Source organism: Oncorhynchus mykiss, chromosome 20 (genome assembly GCF_013265735.2).
Source record: "Oncorhynchus mykiss isolate Arlee chromosome 20, USDA_OmykA_1.1, whole genome shotgun sequence".
Lineage (NCBI taxonomy): Eukaryota > Metazoa > Chordata > Actinopteri > Salmoniformes > Salmonidae > Oncorhynchus > Oncorhynchus mykiss.
The window spans coordinates 993204-1007877 of record NC_048584.1 but is presented as its reverse complement, the minus strand read 5'-3'; the positions used below and the strand labels follow the sequence as shown (position 1 = coordinate 1007877).

Here is a 14674-nt window from a genome sequence, read left to right as displayed (position 1 = left end):
AAGACCCCCAAAAGCGCCACTTTTTCCTCAAATAATGTTTTATAGCCTGTCATCATCAGTGAGGAACACAAATTATCACTGTGTTTGGCTTTTGTCAATGGAATCGACAGATTGATCCAATTGTTGTCCAGATGCTCTCTCTCTTTCTAATATGATTTAAATATTGAGAAACACCAGCCATTCAACCATGTCGAAAGCTAACACTAAAGAGAAGAAATCCTTCAGCAAGAAGCTCTTCCGAAGGGGCTCTGTGGGGAGCTTTATGAACATAGTTCTCAGGACTCTGTCTACTCTGTCCCATTTCAGCAACGAGGAGCATGGAGGTGAAGAGAAGAACGATGCAAGTTTCATCCAGGCTACTACATGCGGCTCTGTTCCCTCCGACGGCAGTGAATGTGGCGGGTTCCTATTTGGGGACAAGGTCGCCGGAGTTTCCGGACTCAAGAACCATGGCAACACCTGTTTCATGAACGCTATCTTGCAATGTCTGAGCAACACGGAACTCTTTGCTGAATATCTTGCATTGGAACAATACCGTGGAGAGGACGGCTGTCATAGCACCAATGACAAATCGACTGAATCGAATAAACCGAATTCAGCAAACGGAGTTTGTATACAAAGAAAGGGACACCAGCAGGAGTCTGAAGTCACAGAGCAACTGTCTGGTCTCGTCCGTGCTCTGTGGACGTTCGAGTACACCCCACAACACAGTCAACTCTGGAGTGTGGGGGCATGGTCATATCTGTGAAGGAGAGGCTCCTTCACTAGAGACATTGGACTCTTTTAAAATATGCAAGCTATTTATGAAAAGCAAGCATTTTTATATGTTTTGTATTGATTGATTGATTGACATTTTATCTCCATAACTCCATAATATTTTATCTTGTCATCATTGGTATTGCCAATTTTTGCCAGTTTTGCATCGCAGGTCACTTCACAGGTCTACCTGATTAGTTAATTGCTTAAGCCACAGTATAAAACAGGTGTTCAGAATGTTTGAGAGACATGTCATGTGAGAAGTTGTTTTTAGCACCTTTGAACTGCCAATGGGTATTTCCATCAAAGATGGTCTTTTATATTGACAAGACCCTTTACTCAGGACTTTGTTGAATCACCTTTGGCAGCGATAACGGCCTCGAGTCTCGACGCTACCAGCTTGTGTAACAGTGTGATGTTGTTCCCCTAGATTATGCACCAAATTGCACACAAGGACCAGTTCAAATAGGCCAGGTCAAGAGGGAATGTTAATAATAATAATTCAGTGTGTTTTTTTAAATTTAATTACAGCTGCATAGCTAATGTTAATTTTGTTTACAGCTGCTTAGCTAATGTTATTTTGGTGTACAAACACTTTGTCATATCTATATTGTAAATACAAGATTGTAAAAGTTGTGTATATTTTGGTCTGGTCCATCGTGGGTTGTGTGTATTTCTGTACCCTCCTATTGTTCTCTCTTGCCTGACCTTCAGCTAGCGAGGTGCCTGAGAGCTGTGACTGCACCAATGGCTAACATATTGTGTGTTGTCTCTTCGTGTGCAGGGAAAGTAAAAATCCAACAAGGAGACCTCCAGTTGTGCCAGTGTCCTCATTAAATTACACAATGCAGAACGAACCACGCTACACTTGGAACATCTGTAATTGAGGAGTTTCTCCCATTCTTCTCTGCAGATCCTCTCAAACTCTGTCAGGTTGGATGGGGAGCGTTGCTGCACAGATATTTTCAGGTCTCTCCAGAGATGTTTGATCAGGTTCAGCTCTGGCTGGGCCACTCAGGGACATCCAGAGACTTGTCCCAAAGCCACTCCTGCGTTGTCTTGGCTGTGTGCTTAGGGTTGTTGTTCTGTTGGAAGGTGAACCTTTGTCCCAGTCTGAGGTCCTGAGCACTCTGGAGCAGGTTTTCATTCAAGATCTCTGTACTTTGCTCTGTTCATCTTTCCGCCGATCCTGACTAGTCTCTCGGTCCCTGCCACTGAAAAACCTCCCCACAGCATGATGCTGCTACCAACATGCTTCAACTTGGGATGGTGCCAGCTTTTTTGCTCGGTTTGTCTGGGCGGCCAGCTCTAGGAAGAGTCTTGGTGGTTCCAAAATTCTTTCATTTAAGAATGATTGAGGCCACTGTTCTCGGGGACCTTCAATGCTGCATAAATGTTTTGGTACCCTTCCCCAGATCTGTGTCTCGACACAATGCTGTCTCGGAGCTTTACGGACAATTCCTTCGACCTCATGGCTTGGTTTTTGCTCTGATATGCACTGTCAACTGTGGGACCTTTTATATAGACCAGTGTGCCATTTTTCAACTTTGTCCAAAGAAAATCTAAAGGATTATCAATGGAAACAGGATATACATGAGCTCAATTTAGAGTCTCATAGCAAAGGGTCTGAATACTTATGTAAATAAAGTAAAAAAAAAAAATGTTTTAATGCATTTGCAAATATTTATAAACCTGTTTCGCTTTGTCATTATGGGGAATTGTGTGCAGATTGAGGATAAAAATAATTTGATCAATTTTAGAATAAGGCTGTAAAATGTAACAAAATCTGGAAAAAGCCAAGGGTTCTAAATACTTTCTTAATGCACTGTTAGTGTATCTGAAAAGTGGCAGAGCTACAGCGGTGTTTGTCAGACAATGAGACATCACAAAAATCGGTCTTCTCACAAAAATAGCTGTAGCGTCCGAAGGGTTTGGCCTACAAACTACTATGGAAAGGTGAATCTCTCACAAACATATACATGTTGGTTGTTTTGCTCACAAGCCTCGCCTGAATAAGCCCGTATTATGTATATGCTGGGATTCGGGAAGCAAGTACAGGGAGTGCAAATTTAATATTAACTAGAACATAGTACAACACAAGAAACACAAAGCGTACAGACATGAAACAGAAACCGAGTCAATAACGTCTGAGGAAAGAACCAAGGGGAGTGACAGATTTCAGGAGGTAATCAGGAAGGTGATGGAGTCCAGGTGAGTGTCATGAGGCGCAGGTGCGCGTAACGAGGGTGGCATGTGTGCATAATGATGAGACAACTGGCGACGTCGAGCATTGGAGAGGGAGTGAACATGACAGCCGGTACCAGTTAAAACCAGTTATTGAGGTGAAGTAGTTTAGTGCCAAAAAAAGGGGTCCAATATGGGTAAATGTTTTTTCCTGATCATTCTTATATCTCTGAAATTGGACAGAAACTTCAAAACAAAGGTTGTTTTATTTTTTTCATCGGTTTTACCATGTATGAATCTGTTATTCAGTGCATTTCTATGGGCTAATAGCAGTAAGACCAAATTCAATGTCATATATATATATATATATATATATATATTTTTTTATACCTAAAGTGGTCCAAAAATTCTAAATGAAATATCTCAGTTATCCTTGGCATGACCATCTTAAAATAATTCCACATGTTAGCTTAGAACCCCTTAGAACTAATATTCGCTTCCAAAGACTGACTAAATATCTTTTTGAGGGGACTTGAAATATCATGCAATACGAATCGTCTAAGTTACAGTTCATCTAAGTTACAGTTCATCTAAGTTACAGTTCATCTAAGTTACAGTTCATCTAAGGAAATCAGTCAATTTAAATAAATCAATTAGGCCCTCATCTATGGATTTCACATGACTGGGAGTACAGATATGCATAAGCTGGTCACAGATACCTTAAAAAAAAGGTAGGGGCGTGGATCAGAAAACCGTATATGGTCTGACCACCGTTTGCCTCATGCAGCGCAACACATCTCCTTTGCATAGAGTTTATCAGACTGTTGATATTAGACTGTGGAATGTTGTCTCACTCCTCTACAATGGCTGTGTGAAGTTGATGGATATTGATGGAAACTGGAACACGCTATAGTACACGTCAATCCAGAGCATCCCAAACATGCTCAATGTGTGACAAGTCTAGTGAGTATGCAGGCCATGGAATAACAGGGACATTTTCAGCTTCCAGGAATTGTTTACAGATCCATGCGAGACGGGGCCACGCATTATCATGCGGAAACATAAGGTGATGGTTGCAGATGAATGGCATGACAATGGGCCTCAGGATCTCGTCACGGTATCTCTGTGCATTCAAATTGCCATCGATAAAATGCAATTGTGTCCTTTGTCCATAGCTTATGTCTGCCCATACCATAACCCCACCGCCACCATGGGGCACTCTGCTCACAACATTGACATCAGCAAACCGCTCACCCACACAACGTCATTCAACTGTACCGTACAGTTGAATCTGGGATTCATTCGTGAAGAGCACACTTCTCCAGCGTGCCAGTGGCTATCGAAGGTGAGCATTTTCCCACTGAAGTCGGGTACGACGCCAAACTGCAGTCAGGTCAAGACCCTGGTGAGGACGACGAGCACGTAGATGAGCTTCCCTAAGATGGTTTCTGACAGTTTATGCAGAAATTCTTAGGTTGTGCAAACCCACAGTTTTATCAGCTGTCCAGGGGGCTGGTCTCACACGATCCCGCAGGTGAAAGAAGCCGGATGTGGAGGTCCTGGGCTTACACGTGGTCTGCGGTTGTGAGGCTGGTTGGATGTTCCACCAAATTCTCAAAAATTACTTTGGAGGCAGTTTATGGTAGAGAAATTAACATTAAATTGTCTGGCAACAGCTCCAGTGGACATTGCTGCAATCAGCATGGCAATTGTACGCTCCCTCAAAACTTTGGCATTGTGTGACAAAACTGCACATTTAGAGTGGCCTTTTATTATCCCCAGGACAAGGTGCACTTGTGTTATGTTAATGCTGTTTTATCAGCTTCTTGATATGTCACACCTGTCAGGTGGATGGATTATCTTGGCAAATGAGTAAATGCTCACTAACCCGGGATGTAAACAAATTTGTGCACAACATTTTTATAGAAATAAGCTTTTTGTGCGTATGGAAAATGTATGGGATCTTTTATTTCAGCTCATGAAACATGGGACCAACACTTTACATGTTGCGTTTATATTTTTGTTCAGTATACATTTGAGTATACACCTTTTATTGAGTACGGAGGTACATAGCAAAGGTGTCTCAGGCAGTATTTGAAGCAAGGGCGAACTTGTGATGTAGACATTGGGTGGGGGGTGACAATAGACGTGGTTCCACAGGGTATTTTGAAGAGTATATGGAGGGGTATTTTGAAAACGCAGTATATTTTATTGATTTTATTTTATTTAACTAGGCAAGTCAATTAAGAACAAATTCTTATTTACAATGACAAACTACCAAAAGGCAAAAGGCCTCCTGCGGGGACGGGGGCTGGGATTAAAATTGAAAATACATTTTCAAAAATACAGGACAAAACACATCACGACAAGAGAGACAACACAACACTAAAGAACGACCTAAGACAACAACATGACAACAACGTGGTAGCAACACAACATGGCAGCAGCACAACATGGTAGCAGCACAAAACATGGTAAAAACATTGGGCACAGACAACTGCACAAAGGGCAAGAAGGTAGAGACAACAATACATCACACAAAGCAGCCACAACTGTCAGTAAGATTGTCCATGATTTGAATCTTTGAATAAAAAGATTGAGATAAAACTGTCCAGTTTGAGTGTTTTGTTGTAGCTCGTTCCAGTCACTAGCTGCAGCTAACTGAAAAGACGAGCGACCCAGGGATGTTTGGGACCTTTTACAGAATGTGACTGGCAGAACGGGTGTTGTATGTAGAAGATGAGGGCTGCAATAGATATCTCAGATGGGGTGGAGTGAGGCCTAAGAGAGTTTTATAAATAAACATCAACCAGTGGGTCTTGCGACGAGTATACAGAGATGACCAGTTTACAGAAGAGTATAGAGTGCAGTGATGTGTCCTATAAGGAGCATTGGTGGCAAATCTGATGGCCGAATGGTAAAGAACATCTAGCCGCTCGAGAGCACCCTTACCTGCCGATCTATAAATTATGTCTCCGTAATCTAGCATGGGCAGGATGGTCATCTGAATCAAGGTTAGTTTGGCAGCTGGGGTGAAAGAGGAGCGATTATGATAGAGGGAATCAAGTGTAGATTTAACTTTAGCCTGCAGCTTTGATATGTGCTGAGAGAAGGACAGTGTACCGTCAAGGCATACTCCCAAGTACTGGTATGAGGTGACTACCTCAAGCTCTCAACCTCAGAGGTAGTAATCACACTGGTGGGGAGAGGGGCATTCTTCTTACCAAACCACATGACCTTTGTTTTGGAGGTGTTCAGAACAAGATTAGGGAAAGCTTTGTTGTAGAGTGTTTAACACAATATCCGGGGAGGGGCCAGCTGAGTATAAGACTGTATCATCTGCATATAAATCGATGAGAGGGTTTCCTACTGCCTGAGCTATGTTGTTGATGTAAATTGGGAACAGCGTGGGGCCTGGGATCGAGCCTTGGGGTACACCCTTGGTGACAGGCAGTGGCGGAGATAGCAGATGTTCTGATACACTGCACTCTTTCATAGAGGTAGTTAGCAAACCAGGCCAAAAACCCCTCAGAAACACCAATACTCCTTATCTGGCCCACAAGAATGGAATGATCTACCATATCAAAAGCTTTGGCCAAGTCAATAAAAATAGCTGCACAATATTGCTTAGAATCAAGGGCAATGGTGACATCATTGAGGACCTTTAAGGTTGCAGTGACACATCCATAACCTGAGCAGAAACCAGATTGCATACCTGAGAGAATACTATAGACATCGAGAAAGCCAGTCAGTTGATTATTGACAAATGTTTCCAACACTTTTGATAAACAGTGCAAAATAGAAATAAGTGGAAGGATGAGGGATGAGAATTTTTTGTGTGTTCGGTGGAAATGGCTAACTTCCTGCATTTCAACACATTTGGGACAGAGAAAGATGTGCCGTTTAAAATACTGTTCTATACATTTTGAAATGAGTCAGATTTTTTTGTTGTTGCAGTTTTTAATAAAGCACATTTCCTGCAATTCTACATATTTTGCTACGGGGCAGAGAGAAAAATGTGCTGTTTTATAGCTCATCTCATGTTATTTTTCATGTTTTGCCATGAAGATGAGGAAATCGTGCAGTTTTAAAGGAAATGGCCTGTTACTCTACACATTTTGCAATGAGTCTAAGAGAAAATGTTGCAGTTTTAAATGAATTGTCCAGTGAAAAAAGTTCATTATGTTAACTCGTACCCAAACAGAGCATGTGAGCCGTTCATCGCTCACGGAGCAGTGCTTGCGCACCTCTCCGGCGCTCCTTGTTCGCTCCATTCATTAAAATCACAATTTAACATCTATTGTTGTGACTACCTGGACCTACCAATTGTTTTTTAAGTATTAAAACCAAACCATGTGGAAGATTTTAATGAAAAGTATTTGAATAAACATGAAAAGGCGAATGTAAGAAGCAAACATTGTTTCAAATAGGCTATGTCAAATTAAACAGCATAAAAACACTCTAAATAGGTCAGAAGACAGACAAGGGAGCCTAACGAAAATGATTTTTTTAGGCTATAGTATTTAAATTATTTCAAGGCTATAGCCTACAAAGAAATACATTGTGAAGCATTTGTGAGTACAACACAATAGGCTGGTAGGGACATAAAGCTCTCAGCATTTAAACAACATTTTGTTGTATAAAATCGTTATAGTCTATAAATTGCGCATATAGACTGTGACTTACTTAGAATTAAATCCAAATTAAAGGAAAAATGACTTAGTGCTTTTGAATTCATTATTAGAATTCATTTTTAGAATTCATTTTTAGCGGAGGACATCCTCTCCACACTTGATTCACCACACTCCCTCTCTTGTGCCTCATCTTTGTAAGTCACCTTGATTTAGCACCTGTGAAGATATTTTGCAAACTCCCTCACAGTAGCTAGAGCAAGGGGCTATAGCAGCACACAAGTGGACTATAAATGCATGCTGGCCCGAGCATGCCCTGAGCTCGTGAAGTGAGCTCTACTGGAACACTACTGGAGTTATATTGGAGCGGACAAGAAGGCCGACACTCCAGCCTTTGGGAATCTCGCTCCACGCTCCAGTCAAATTCGGCATTCTCCGCTTCATCTCCGCTCACATACTATGTACCCAAATCACGTTGTTGAATCATCCTATACTTATATTTGTTGCCAAAGCATAAATTGGAGAAAAAACACTTTAAAAAAAACTGTTGTTGGGGTACACCTACCAACCTGATCTCAGGTTCACTTCAGAATTTGCCTTATTATGGATGAACGTAGATTTTTGACACAGTCATTCTGCATGGTTAGAGGTGTTAATTCCGTGTGGTTACAGGGTGAAAACAGAAACAATTCAAAAGGTTAAGGTTAGGTATTCATTCCGAGGGGTTAAGTTTAGGGCTATGGGTTGGGGAAGGCCTAAAACAAAATAATAATACAAATTGAACTGTATCAAGTATCATCAAGTCCTCTGCCTGTTTGCGTTGTGAACTGCCATGGCACATTGGGCTAAGCAGTGCAATCTGACTCTGAGGCTCATTGAGTTTTGCCCAGTGTTTGGACACACCTACTCATTCAAGGACTTTTCTTTATTTTTTACTATTTTCTACATTGTAGAATAATAGTGAAGACATCAAAACTATGAAATAACACATATGGCATAATGTAGTATCCAAAAAAGTGTTAAACAAGAAGAAAATATATTTTATTTTTGAGATTCTTCAAAGAAGAATGGCAGCTTTGCACACTCTTGGCATCCTCTTGGCATTCTCTCAACCAGCTTAAACTGGAATGCTTTTCCAACCGTCTTGAAGGTGTTCCCATATATGTTGAGCACTTGTTGGCTGCTTTTCCTTCACTCTGCAGTCCAACTCATCCCAAACCATCTCAATTGGGTTAAGGCCGGGTGATTGTGGAGGCCAGGTCATCTGATGCAGCATTCCATCACTCCCCTTCATGGTCAAATAGCCGTTACACAGCTTGGAGCTGTGTTGGCTCGTTGTCCTGTTGAAAAATAATTGATAGTCCCACTAAGCGCAAACCAGATGGGATGGCCTATCACTGCAAAATGCTGTGGTAGCCATGCTGGTTAAGTGTGCCTTGAATTCAAAACAAATCATCAACAGTGTCACCAGCAAAGCAACTCCACACCATCACGCCTCCTCCTTCATGCTTTACTGTGGGAACCACACATGCAGAGAACATCCGTTCACCTACTCGGCGTCTCACAAAGACACAGCGTTGGGAAGTAAAAATCTCAAATTTGGATTCATCAGACCAAAGGACAGAATTCCACCGGTCTAATGTCCATTGCTCGTGTTTCTTGGCCCAAGCATGAAGGCCTGATTCACGCAGTCTCCTCTGAACAGTTGATGTTGAGATGTCTGTTACTTGAACTCTGTGAAGAATATATTTGGGCTGCAATCTGAGGCTGGTAACTCTAATGAACTTATCCTCTGCAGCAGAGGTAACTCTGCGTCTTCCTTTCCTTTGACGGTCCACATGAGAGCCAATTTCATCATAGCGTTTGATTGTTTTTGTGACTGCACTTGAAGAAACTTTCAAAGTTCATGAAATGTTTCGCATTGACTGACCTTCATGTCTTAAAGTAATGATGGTCTGTCATTTCTCTTTGCTTATTTGAGCTGTTCTTGCCGTAATATGGGCTCGGTCATTTACCAAATAGGGCTATCTTCTGTATACCACCCCTACCTTGTCACAACACAACTGATTAGCTCAAACTCATTAAGAAGGAAAGAAAATCACAAATGAACTTTTAACAAGGCACGCCTGTTAACTGAAATGCATTCCAGGTGACTCCCTCATGAAGCTGGTTGAGAGAATTCCAAGAGTGTGCAAAGCTGTCATCAAGGCATAGGGTGGCTACTTTGAAGAATCAAATATAAAATATATTTTGATTTGTTTACAATGTTCTGGTTACTACATAATTCTGTATTTGTTATTTCATAGTTTGTCTTCACTATTATTCTACAATGTAGAAAATAGTACAAATAAAGAAAAACCCTGGAGTGAGTAAGTGTGTCCAAACCTTTTGACTGGTGCTGTACTTAATTACGTTTTTTGGGAGATAAAACAATTTCACTCACAGTGTCTTACTTATTTTGCACAATAAATCAAGTACTATATGCAGTTTTATTCCCAGTGTACCTTTTAAGCCTTTAAGTGCACACAGCAAACTCTCTCCAGAAGTTCAGTGAGGATCTCTGAATGATCCAATGTTGACCTAAATGACTAATGATGATAAATACAATCCACCTGTGTGTAATCAAGTCTCCGTATAAATGCACCTGCACTGTGATAGTCTCAGAGGTCCGTTAAAAGCGCAGAGAGCATCATGAAGAACAAGGAACACACCAGGCAGGTCCGAGATACTGTTGTGAAGAAGTTTAAAGCCGGATTTGGATACAAAAAGATTTCCCAAGCTTTAAACATCCCAAGGAGCACTGTGCAAGCGATAATATTGAAATGGAAGGAGTTTCAGACCACTGCAAATCTACCAAGACCTGGCCGTCCCTCTAAACTTTCAGCTCATACAAGGAGAAGACTGATCAGAGATGCAGCCAAGAGGCCCATGATCACTCTGGATGAACTGCAGAGATCTACAGCTGAGGTGGGAGACTCTGTCCATAGGACAACAATCAGTCGTATATTGCACAAATCTGGCCTTTATGGAAGAGTGGCAAGAAAGCCATTTCTTAAAGATACTTCTGGGTCAGTTGGTTCAGATCCTTTCTTCCTTAAGGTTGCTGCCCCTATCATCACCAAGCCTATCTCTGACCTTTTTAACCTGTCTATCCTCTCTGGGGAGGTTCCCATTCCTTGGAAGTCAGCCACGGTGCATCCTTTATTTAAAGGGGAGATCAAGCTGATCCTAACTGTTATTGGCCTATTTATATTTTGCCCAGTTTATCAAAAGTGTTGGAATAACTTGTCAATAATCAACTGACTGGCTTTCTTAATGTCTAAAGTATTCTCTCGGGTATGCAATATGGTTTTCGCTCAGGTTAAGGATGTGTCACTGCAACCTTAAAGGTCCTCAATGATGTCACCATTGCCCTTGATTTTAAGCAATATTGTACAGCTATTTTTATTGACATGGCCAAAGCTTTTGATATGGTAGACCATTCCATTCTTGTGGGCCGGATAAGGAGTATTGGTGTCTGAGGGGTCTTTGGGCTGGTTTGCTAACTATTTATATCAGAGTGCAGTGTATCTGAACATCTGCTATCTCCGCCACTGCCTGCCACCAAGGGAGTACACCAAAGCTCGATCCTAGGCCCCACGCTCTTCTCAATTTATATCAACAACATAGCTCAGGCAATAGGAAGCTATCTCATCGATTTATATGCAGATGATAGTTTTATACTAAGCTGGCCCCTCCCCTGATTTTGTGTTAAATGCTCTACAACAAAGATTTCTTACTGTCCAACAAGCTTTCTCTACCCATAACCTTGTTCTGAACACCTCCAAAACAAAGGTAATGTAGTTTGGTAAGAAGAATGCCCCTCCCCCCCACATGTGTTTATTACTACCTCTGAGGGTTTAGAGCTTGAGGTAGTCACCTCATACAAGTACTTGGGAGTATGACTCGACAGTGCACTGTACTTCTCTCAGCACATATCAAAGCTGCAGGCTAAAGTTAAATCTAGTGGTTTCCTCTATTGTAATCGCTCCTCTTTCACCCCAGCTGCCAAACTAACCCTGATTCAGATGACCATCCTACCCATGCTAGATTACGGAGACATCATTTATAGATCAACAGGTAAGGGTGCTCTCGAGCGGCTAGATGTTCTTTACCATTCGGCCATCAGATTTGCCACCAATGCTACTTATAGGACACATCACTGCACTCTATACTCCTCTCTGAACTGGTCATCTCTGTATACCCATCGCAAGACTCACTGGTTGATGCTCACTCCTCCCCATCTGAGATATCTACTGCAGCCCTCATCCTCCACATACAACACCCGTTCTGCCAGTCACATTCTGTTAAAGGCCCCAAAGCACACACCCCTGGGTCGCTCGTCTTTTCAGTTCACTGCAGCCAGCGACTGGAACGAGCTACAACAAACACTCAAACTGGACAGTCTTATCTCAATCTCTTCAAAGATTCAATCATGGACACTCTTACTGAGAGTTGTGGCTGCTTTGTGTGATGTATTGTTGTCTCTACCTTCTTGCCCTTTGTGCTGTTATCTGTGCCCAATAATGTTTGTATCTTGTTTTGTGCTTCTACCATGTTGTGTTGCTGCCTTGCTATGTTGATGTCTTAGGTCTCTCTTTATGTAGTGTTGTGGTGTTTCTCTTGTTGTGATGTGTTTTGTCCTAGATTTATATTGTGCTTTTTATTTTTAATACCAGCCCACGTCCCCGCAGGAGGCCTTTTGGTAGGCCGCCATTGTAAATAAGAATTTGTTCTTAACTGACTTGCCTAGTTAAATCAAAAAATTAAATAAATGTATCCATTTGAAGACTATTTTTTTTTTTATGTCTGATATTAACTTATAACCCTTAACTCTTACCATATAATTTCTGTGCTCCAGAATGTCGTGTCGAAGAGGGCCCTGCAGTTCCGGGGCAACGCCCAGCACAATGCACAGGAGTTCCTCCTATGGCTGCTGGACAGAGGACCTCAACAACATGGTCCTGCCCAGCAGCAGACCACCCAGGAAGGTAACTAAACTTTTTTGGGGTACGCTTTTGTTCATTCCATCAGTTACAAGCTGGGGATTTGATCTCAGACAGTTGAATGATATTAGATATAGCCTATTGCCATGTCTGGTAGCATTGCTGCCAATTGCACTTCATGTCCTGACTGTTTTGGTTATGAAACTTCTACTCTTCGAAAAAAGGGTTCCAAAAGGATTCTTCGTCTGTCACCATAGGATAACTATTTTTGTTCCAGGTAGAACCCTCTGTGAAAAGGGTCCTTCGTGGAACCCAAAAGGCTTATACTTGGAACCAAAAGGGTTCTACCTGGAACCAAAAAGGATTCTTCAAGGGTTCTCCTATGGGGACAGCCAAAGACCCATTTTAGGTTTTAGATAACCACTTTTTTTTTTTTACCAAGAGTGTGGACTGTGAATTGGTACCTGTCTGTTCTGGACAGACAGCTGTGTTGTCTGGGCTGTATCGCCCTTTACTGCATTTATGTTGTTGTATCTCCCTTAACTGTCAATTACCTGATTGTGTTTACTTTGTTGTATTGTTTACACCCCAGTTGCTCTGTTTGGGCATTAATGTGGCCTCTTAGGTATTTATCTCTACCAGAGAGATAGAGATTACCAGTTGCTGGCTCCTTCGTACAAGAGCTATTTCAGGCTCAATACAGGTGACTCTCCAAAATGATCTTCTGATTGACACCCCACTGCACTCTTACTGAACACAGTTACTATAGATAGACCCGTACAGTACACTGCATGTGAGCTAGACAATTTTCTAATGCTAATTTGACAACTAACCTTGGACTTGTTGTTGATATAGCTTTTCCACTGAGACAATGCGGTTGTCAAATGCGGTTTGAAGTTAAAAGTGACTTGTCTCCACACAAACAGATCCTCGCTGACTTGCCCTCACTGCCAGAAACGGAGCAACACCTTTGACCCTTTCCTCTGCATCTCACTGCCCATCCCTGTACCACACACTCGGTAAGAAGATATCTAATATCTTGGTAAGGCCATGTCTTATACACAGAGAGCGGTATACCCCAATACAAATTGGAGAAAGACCAGATCTTGTTCTGCTGTATTTCACCTCAACTTACAAGAGTGTCAAACATGGCAGTGATAGACAGAAGGATGCCACAGACAAACCGCAAAAAAATGTAGATGCAGGATGAGATGGTTGTTCCTCAAAGCCTGAGGAAGACCACTCAATTGTTCTGTGTGTCCCTCCCAGGCCCCTGTATGTGACGGTAGTGTACCAGGGGAAGTGTTCCCACTGTATGACAGTGGGTGTGGCGGTGCCTCTCTCCAGCACTGTGTCCAGACTGAGAAATGCTGTGGCCCAGGAGACCAACATACCCTCTGAACAGGTACCAAGTCCAATATCCTCGAACTGTTTATACGTTTTGTATACAGATGAACTGATCGGAAACAAGTCTGCAATGAATGAAAATGCCTACCCTTCTAAAAAAGCAACCTTCACCCCTATTCAGACTGAAACATAAAATGTCAAAACTATTCAATTCCAAACTTGAGCAATTTAAGTTGTAGTCATGTTCATGCATTATTGAAGTAGGATGTGTGTTTGTTTTTGAAGCAAGTTCAGCCAATAATGGGACTAAAGGCCCTTGTCATTACAGAGAAATCGATTGTCTCAGTTTTAAACAATTCCCTGTTTGTGTTTGAGGTGTCCTCCAGTGTCATGGGAGGCTCAGATCATGTGATATTGTTTGCTCATCCTATTTTATATGGTCCACTACTGTGTACAGATCCTGAGTTACTGTGTAATAAATAACCTTTTACTTTTCAATGTGTATGAATTTAATATGCGTCATCCACACACACCTCATGTTAAAAAAGTCCGGAGCACAGACTTTGGGGACAGCGAGGTGCGCTGCTGAGGCCTCTGACCTGACTGTCTGACTCTGACCGGCTCCCTTCTCTGTGACCATCTATGCCTGAAGTTCCTTTCAGTGCCATCATAACTGCTTCTATCCTTGATCCATCGTGCATCTTTCCATTCCCTAACTTTCAGTGCCATCATAACTGCTTCTATCCTTGATTCATCATGCATTTTTCCATT

At 41.9% G+C, this 14674-nt stretch overlaps 1 long non-coding RNA gene across 1 annotated transcript; it reads left to right on the top strand.

Moving 5' to 3' along the window:
• Positions 1–12559: 12559 nt before the first annotated feature.
• LOC110499574 lies at positions 12560–14340 on the top strand. The gene is made up of 3 exons (XR_002469978.2): positions 12560–13259; positions 13483–13575; positions 13826–14340. It is a non-coding gene; the product is annotated as an uncharacterized LOC110499574 (long non-coding RNA).
• The last annotated feature ends 334 nt before the right edge of the window (positions 14341–14674 follow it).